This window comes from Vicia villosa, linkage group LG4 (assembly GCF_029867415.1).
Source record: "Vicia villosa cultivar HV-30 ecotype Madison, WI linkage group LG4, Vvil1.0, whole genome shotgun sequence".
Taxonomy (NCBI): domain Eukaryota; kingdom Viridiplantae; phylum Streptophyta; class Magnoliopsida; order Fabales; family Fabaceae; genus Vicia; species Vicia villosa.
This window is the reverse complement of record NC_081183.1, coordinates 19703093-19711860: the sequence shown is the minus strand read 5'-3', so window position 1 is coordinate 19711860 and position 8768 is coordinate 19703093. Positions and strand designations below refer to the sequence as shown.

The following is an 8768-nucleotide window of genomic DNA, read 5'->3' as shown; positions in this document are numbered from 1 at the left end:
AATCCGGTCATGCGTTACTTCCACCGTATTTTAGCTAATACTATTTTCGAAAGGACCAACAACAATAAAGTCAATGGCAAGGAGTTATACTTATTTTATTGTGATTTTTCCAACCATCAGATCAATGCCACCACTTTCCTCATGTCTCACATTCAAGCTCTCGTGTCAAGAGAAGGAAACACACCATTCTATGTAGGATGGCTTGTCACTAGTATAGCTCGAGCCCTCGATCTAAATGATAGGCTAGAAAATCTACCGTCTCTACCAGCCGTTTTTATGGATATCAACAACTCCAGAGCTGGTCGCCTCATCAAGGTACGAAACAGGGAAATTCGCAGTGTTATATTGCCAAACAGCGAGATCACCAGGATATACCGCAAAAACAATTGGATCTATGACCTTGAAGCACCTGCTCCTGTTGAGAACATACAAGATAATCAAAACAATGCAGATAATGTGGATGAGATCGAATAGGAAATGGATCAAGAATGGCCCCAGGCTGATGAAAACCCCCAACCCAATCCTGAAAATGTTGCTGGATCATCTGGACATCAACCTCAAAGAAAGAATCAACCAGTCACACTGGATGACATATATAGAGAGATGATACACAACCACGAGGAAGAAACTCAGTGTCATCAGAGGATTGAGGCGGGGGAGAATGAAATGATGACGCTGATGCGTCAGATGCAAAGGGATCAACACGATTATGTGTATTGGAATGATCAAAGCATTGCAATCCTCATGGAGGAAATGCATTGTTTGACATATCATGTTGAAGGCTTACATGAGTATGTGTATCATGCTAGGATAGTTCCGCCTAGAGACGGCGATGAAGGTCAAAGAGGAGGTAGAGCACGAGCCCGAGGCCGAGCACGAGGAAGAGGAAACGAGTAGTGAGTTTTCACCGTTTCCACCACACAAAGTCGCATTGAGGAGAACGCAAAGTTGAAGTGTGGGGGAGGAAGCTTGCTTCTTTTCTATCTATTGTCAGTAGATTTTAATTCCTAGTATTTAATTTCCAGTATTTCTAGTTATTACCTAAAAAAAATTAGTTCCTGTCATTCCAAAACATTTCAAAAAGTCAGTTCTCCCACCGTATTACACGTACGAATCGAGATGATTGTCATGCATATGTAAAACTCTTTTTCTTTGATTGCTTGCTTGAGGGCAAGCATAGTTCAAGTGTAGGGGAGCTTGATAACACGAAAACATATCGTATATTTAGCTTAATTTATATGTATTATTGTTTTATTTTATTTCAATTTTATTACTTTATTTCGTATAATGCCGGTATTTTGTATTTGTTTCAGGTATTTATTAAATTAGGGCTCTCAAAAGAAATGATCAAATAAAGGAGCCAAAATGAAGAGAAAATTGCTTAAAGGACGCTTGAATTGATGGGGGTGCAAATAAGAAGAAAGAGGCCCACCAACAAAGCTGCAAGCCAAAGCCCAACACAACAAGAAGGAAGGCACGTGACGAGTGGCACCCACTGGGCCACGCCGTCCGTCGCACATCCTTCCCTGCCGGTCGGCACCCCCCTATTTATTTAGTGTGGGACATGAGTCACACACTCACGCCCTGAAGAGACGTTCGTCAAAGCCCAGTTTTCTCTCCGCCAATTTCTCCTCCGTAAAGCTTGCTACTGAGATGAAACAAATTCAAATCCAAGAATCTGAAGCAGCTCTATAAATACCCAGCCAACCAATTGAAAGGGTTACAAATTTTTACCCTAGTGCCGTCATTTTACTTTCTGTAATTTCATTTTCTACTTCAGTCTACTTCTTCCAAACCACTTAGTGCAATAGATTTTCACACCGGAAATATTATTGCAAATTCAGTTTCTTTTTAAGCTTCAGATTTAGTTTTAGTTTTTAAGATTAGATTTAATTTCAACATTTATTTCAAGTCCCGGATTCAAGAATCAGTGCTGCAAGATTACAATTTTCAGTCTGCAATTTAATTCAGGTTTATTCATTAACATTAATTATTATTTACTGTTCATGTTAATTTTTCAAATTATGTCCGGATTAATTTATATCTATTATATCTGTTCTGATTCGTCTATCAAAATAATGTTTGGCTAAATATATATTATCGGTATGTAAAGTCATATAACTGAGGGAATCTAGTGACGCTATCGATGTAATTTATTAACGAAGATTTATTTATCTGGCTGTGATTTCTAATGCTTACTTAAACTGTTTTGTAACGAGAGTTAGAAACGATAGAAGTTAGGATCAATAAAAACGAGAGTTTGAGGTTTTAACTGGACCATAGGAATTAAGCATTAACCTTAAATACAGCGAGAGTGCTTTAAGGTTAATTAGTCTTCATCTGTTTTCAAAAATCATTTTAAACTTTAATTGATACAGCGAGAGCGCTCACTTAGGTTTAATTATGAGATCATAATCAATAAACACGAGAGTGTGAGAGGAAGGTTTTAAAACTAATGATTTCTACAGAAAGGTATTTTTAAATTATGATCTGCGTCGATAGTTTACTAGATCCCCGACGTCCGACTATTACATACCAATATAATTATCCTTTGATTTAATTTAATTCTATTCTTTTATTTTCCCCCGTCTGATCTCAATCAATCAAACGATAGCCTTAGATTTACGTAGTGACAATTAACTACATTAGGTCGATTCTTAGTCCTTTGGTTTCGATATCTTTTAAAACTACGCAATAGACTATGCACTTGCAGTCATAATCACAAACATACCCACTTTGTCGCGATCAAACAACAATAACAACAAAACTTAATCTTATGTGTTTACAAAAGTGCTTCTAATAAGTTGTATCACAACTGTGATGTATACACTAGGATTCAAATTACAAAAGCAGTACATAAAAGAATTATGAATATCGTTTAGAGCCTTTTGCTTTTAGCGTGCGTGAGTGTTGTACCAACTCTTCAATAAATACTTATTTATATAGAAGGACATTTTGATCCGTTGCAAGACACGCTTTCTTGATTTGGAAACTTGACAAATTACAGAATTAATTTTGTTTGCTTAATAGAAGATTCTGTCTCTTGAAAATAATTTCCAGTCGTTTAAGAAAAGATCTTGCATTTAATTCTTATAACAGAATTGTTCATCAGAGTATTATTCAGCGTTGGTGCATGAAGCGCTTATGTATCCTAGTTGCTCAGAACTTCTTGTTCTTATAGACTTCCTTCAAAGTTTTCGGAACTACTTGTTCTTATAAACTTCCATCAAGTTTTATATCTTCTTATTCTTGTAAACCTCTCTTAATGTAACCTTCTGTTTCTGAGAAATCATTGTTCAGAGCATCTTCTTCTTATAAGCTTCTCTCAATGTAGTTTCCTGCTTCGGAAAAATCACTGTTACCTACTTCAGAACTTCTGCAAAGTAAAACAGGATTAGAGTGCATATTTGTTCTTATCTAAATTTATGTGTTTGTTATCATCAAACTCTTTCAAAGATGTAGAACCAACACATGCTCTAACACTTAACTCTCCTTTAATCAAGCTCACTAACTCCATTTTTAGAGATGCAAAGTTGAACTTCAACAGGTAGAATTTTTCACCATTTTGCTTCAAATTTGTTGCTACAATATAGCCCTTGGTTCAATAATTCTCATAGCATCATTTATTTTTAAATATAGATGCATTTGGTTGATTAATTTTTTAGAGTTTTAGTTTTAAACTTGTCTGGTTTTCCTCAAATCGAGTGAGTTACACTTTGAATAAACTTTTCGTGATGATGTGGTTGAGATCGTCCATGAGAGGCGAATCCAATGACACCACTAGCATTTGTTTGGTTATGTTTTGTTTGATTCAAGATTTCAGCATAAATCCTTTTGTTTTTTTTGCTTGAGGTTGAAGATGATGAGTTGTCATCATTTAGCTAATGATAGCGTGCCAAACATTTTATTTCAATTGGTTTGACCCTTTAATGCATTATGAACGTGTTTTGACTCAGGTCTACCATGGACGCGCGTTTAAGAGCCATTAGATCTGCCAGATCATTTAATGAGCTCCCAATCCAACGCCTCCTAAGTTTTTTGATTTATTTTATTTAGTTTTAATTGTTTTAACTTCAAAAATTAATAACTCTCTCATTTTAATTCCAAAAAATATCAAAGTTTTTGCTAATTTTCTCTTTTTGATGGATATTTTTTCAGATTTTTTATTTTGATTTTACTATTTTTAGTTATTTTTGCTTTGTTTACTGGATTTTAATTGGTTTTAAAATAGTTTTGAGTTTCCAAAAATTACCAAACCCTTTTTCTAAAAATATTACATAGTTTCTATTATTTTATTATGGTCTTCTTTGAAATTTATTAGGTGTTTAGATACTGATTAAGTATTTCATCAATGATTTCTTATTATTTGAACATTTAAAAAAAATTATTTAAATGTGATTTTATTTCTTTTGGTGATTGGTGCTGACTTTTATCATATTTTGAAACTTGTTTTTTTACCTCCATCTATTTTCTTTTGATTTGTGAGTGTAAGTCTTTATGAATTCATTGTGTAGAGGCTATGATTTTATCATTCCTCTTATGGATTATTAAGATGAAATCCGATAAATATCAAAAGGAATTCATCTGGACATTTTGTTTTACATTTTTTCCATTCCCATCCCTCTTCATCTCATTCTCATTCTTGTTTTTTTTTTTGTTATTTTGCATGTGTTGCAAGTTTTTGGAGAATGATCTTTTATATCATTTCTCTAACTTGTTCTTAAACACATAAATTATTATTGACCGGCCTCGTTGTAGGGTGACTTCTATATAAGTTACTTAGCGATTTCTTAACATAGGGCTAAATTTGTCCCGAATCGAATTATCATCTCTAATACTAATAATTGACCATATAATTCTACTAACATTTACTTTAATGCAATTTATTATTCCACAATTTACTTTTCCGCTCTTTATTTTTATTGTCATTTATTATTCATTGCTTTTTAATATTATGCCATTTTCCTTTTTCTCACTTGAGCATTATTTACTCTTTGCTTGCTTGAGCTTTTATTTTGTTTGTTAATATAAAACATAAAAAAAACTTAATGAGGACTTGGTCTTTAGTTACTATACCCTATGCTTGAAGGACGGACTATTGGACTAAGACTTTGATACGTTGACTTTATTCTCTTGATATTTTGGAGTCCTTGGAGTTTACTCCAAGGAATTGGTTTGATTTTCTTTGTGTATAGGTTATTCTAAGTTCCATACTCTGTCTGAAGTCCTTGGGGTTTACTCAAAGGCATTGTGATTGAGAATTCCTCTGTATACAGTTGTTACTTTGGCCAATTTTTGTCTTAAGTTCTTGTGGTTCATTTCCAAGGCTTTGGTTTACAAGTTATTGATATGGAGATGTTATATTTAATTCAAGAAAGTTCATTTGGTTCATTGAAGCTTTGAGATAAAAATAAATACTTTTCTTGATTCTTGATCTTAGGCTTAGTACATTTGGTACTTGGTACTGCGCTTGCTTGGTTTTTTAATCCAAAGGGTGAAAACTTTACATTGACTTCTTTATGTAAAGTGTTGGCTTCTTGTTGGTTAGATATTTCTTTACCTTATATTTTACTTTATGCTTTAGGATAGTCTCTTCATCTCCTCTCAACTTCTTAAATGTTTAAAACTTCTCCCTGTCATTTCAAAACCTTCTTATGTTTGTAAACTTTTAAATTATTTTGATAAAGCTTTCTTATAAAGTCTTTAGCCCTCTGTAGCTTTCTTTTAAAATCCTTTTTTCTAAAGTTTAGGCATGAGTAATCATTATGGTGGAGATGTAATCCCCTAATATCTTGATATGATTGATTCTTTTCCACTTTAAAGAGTTAGTGGCATACTTGTTAACTTTTATCCAAGTTGGAGCTCGTCTTTCACTTATGATGCAAAGGATCCATTTGTTCTCATGTTCAAGAGTGATTGAGTGAGTTTTCTCTCCTATGATGACAAAGTGTCTATCCATTTTTAAACAAAACCTTTTGCTTCTCTTTTAAGTGGAACTACACTTGCTCTGGATTCTCCATTGTACTCATGAGGTATGTAGGCACAAGATGTAACGTCTTGCTGAGCATAATTTGAAAATCAAACACAAACTTTCTTTTACACACAACTCTTTTAACACAGGTTTATAAAAAGGTTCCTGTGGAGTATCATAGATGTGAGGGGTGCTAGCACCTTCCCCTTACATAATCAACCCCCGTACCTAAAAAAACTCATTTGGGTTTTACTTTGTTCTTTTCCCATATCCTTTAGAAACAATAAAGCGCGGTGACGACTTTCACTAAAATACGAGTCAATTTAATCCAATGGCTTTGATCTCAATTTTTCCCTGCAACAGGGTTGCCACAAGCCACCCATATGAAATAGACACTTTGGGCGCCCAAATTGGTCGTCGTATTAGGTATAAGCCTAACTATACTAACCAAACCATGTTTCCCACTAATTCACTAATGGGGAACATGGCATGCACAAAATCAGTCAAGGGTTAAGGGATAACTTCTCTTCCCTCTATTATAGGAAGAAGCCAATCTTCCCACTCTCGCGTTTTTATGACTGGAGGAAAGGGGAAATTACTCTTTTTGGTCTTTGATACAGGCCCAAGTAGTCAACTATATATACTTCACTTCAAGAAGGGCAAACAGGTCACAAAACTGCTTCAGAAACACATACAAAAACTCATCAATACCCTTACATGGATGAGCTCTTAGAACATCATAAATCTGAAATCTCAGACAGCCCTGCATAATTAAGAATTTTCCCTCATTGCACTTTTTTTAGCAAATACAAAACTATTGTGAAATTATAAAAATTACACTGTTATAGTAATCGCGCTCAAGTATTATTATTATTTGAGAAAACAATGACTTGTTAAAACAATTGCTTGAGTATACTAATAGGAATACTTCTTATTATAGAAATTAATATATACTAGTGTGAGAAATTTTATCTATTAATGAAGCCTAAAGTTTTAATAAACATAAATCCATTGTAATTTCATGGATTCTCTTATGAACTAGTTATTAATAACTAAGACTTCTGAAAAGTAATTTAAAATTTGACTCTATAACAGAGTTATAGTATAAATTCTCAACATTAGTTTTAGGAATATGACCCATAAATCTCAATGAGTTCAAACCTAAATTCTAATTCAAGTAAAAAAACTAAGGCATTAGTCATATCGCTTAACTAATTCAAATCAAATGCGGTTTTTTGCAGTTTTGATTTAGTTTGATTTGATTTGCGATTTTCTATTGGGTTGGTTTGGTTTTGAACACCCCTACCAAGAAAACACCTTTTGTTCTATTCATACAATATTTTTTTGTATTTTTAACATTGATCCTATGAAAATTTAATCAATAAAAAAATATATATTTCCACCTCAATGATGCCTTATCCCTACAACTAAATTTTCCATTCCTATAATTTATAATTTTGGGATTTATTCATTGTCTATCATGAAAGAATAAAAGAGAAACAAAAATAATAATAATAAGGATTATTAAAACTAGAGTTTGCTTTAACAATCATCAAGAAACATTTAACAATACTTTTAAATTAAAAAAATATATGATTTTCACACTATAAAGTAATTGTATAAAATTTTATTTCTACATCCAAACAAGAGAAAATATGTCAGAAATTCTCAAGTTTGTTTTTGTTATGATTATTTTATTTTTCATAATCATTATTGTAACCGATGGTAAGTTTATTTTTTCAACTTTTTCTATATTTTCTTCTTTATCTTACACATGACTTTTCGAAAGCTGATGTAAAATTCTTTAATCAGATATCTTTTTTTAGTAGTTTTCATTTCTGATTATTATGACATTCATTTTTCAAACTTGAAATCACAGGAGCTTATGTATGCCTTTCTGATAAAGAATGTCGTCGTTTTGCCTGCAAAGCTCCTAAAACTTCAAGATGCGTAGATTTATTTTGCAAATGTTTGTAACTAATTGTAGCAAATAAAATAAAGAATAATACTATGGAACTTCTAAGAGATTATAATTGTATTTGAAATTATAGTGTTGGTACTCTATTGATTTCTCTCTCACTTTTATCAATGTCCATCGAGCCTTTAATTTTATGGACATAAAATATTTTAGGGTTAATAGTAATCCACCCCTGTAATATTAGCGAATTTTGTTTTTCCCCCCTTCCTACCTTTTGGCAACAGTGGAGTAAACCGAAACACGTTCATATTATAGGGGGTAAACTACTATTAACCCTTTATTTTACTATATTTTTTTTAGAAATTATTGAGAATAATGTAGCTATACATTTAATATATATATATATATATATATATATATATAAAATAAAAACTATCCTAGATTTTCATTTAGAATAAGATTAAGGTGTGTGATATTAGTTGAATTGATAGAATAAATGAATAAGAAAAGATAAATCTCAATAATTGAAACAAATACGATTAAAGATCACTAGATAGATAGAGATTAAAAGGCGTATCTTACAAACGGAATGACATCTAACAAAGATAACCACAATAAACATGAATGTGTTTGTGTGTTTATCTCTAGGGGTGTGCATGGTATTTGCACAGATTTTTAGCAAACAATTTCTAGCCTCTTTTTCGAAGTTTATTTGTAGGATCGGCTACAAAATCCTAAAAGTTAGTGTTAGCTTTGGGAAGGTTATGGTTTTTGAATTGTAACGTTTGGATTGAGTAAAATTGAAGTGCAGAAAAACAAGGTAAAATAAAGTAAACGTGACAAAGTAAAATTGAAGGCTTGTGAAAGTAAAGACTGAAA

At 32.4% G+C, this 8768-nt stretch overlaps 1 long non-coding RNA gene across 1 annotated transcript; it reads left to right on the top strand.

The window, feature by feature from the left end:
• The first annotated feature begins 7477 nt into the window (after positions 1–7477).
• On the top strand, positions 7478–8054 carry LOC131598931 (uncharacterized). The gene is made up of 2 exons (XR_009282421.1): positions 7478–7696; positions 7851–8054. It is a non-coding gene; the product is annotated as an uncharacterized LOC131598931 (long non-coding RNA).
• Positions 8055–8768: the final 714 nt, after the last annotated feature.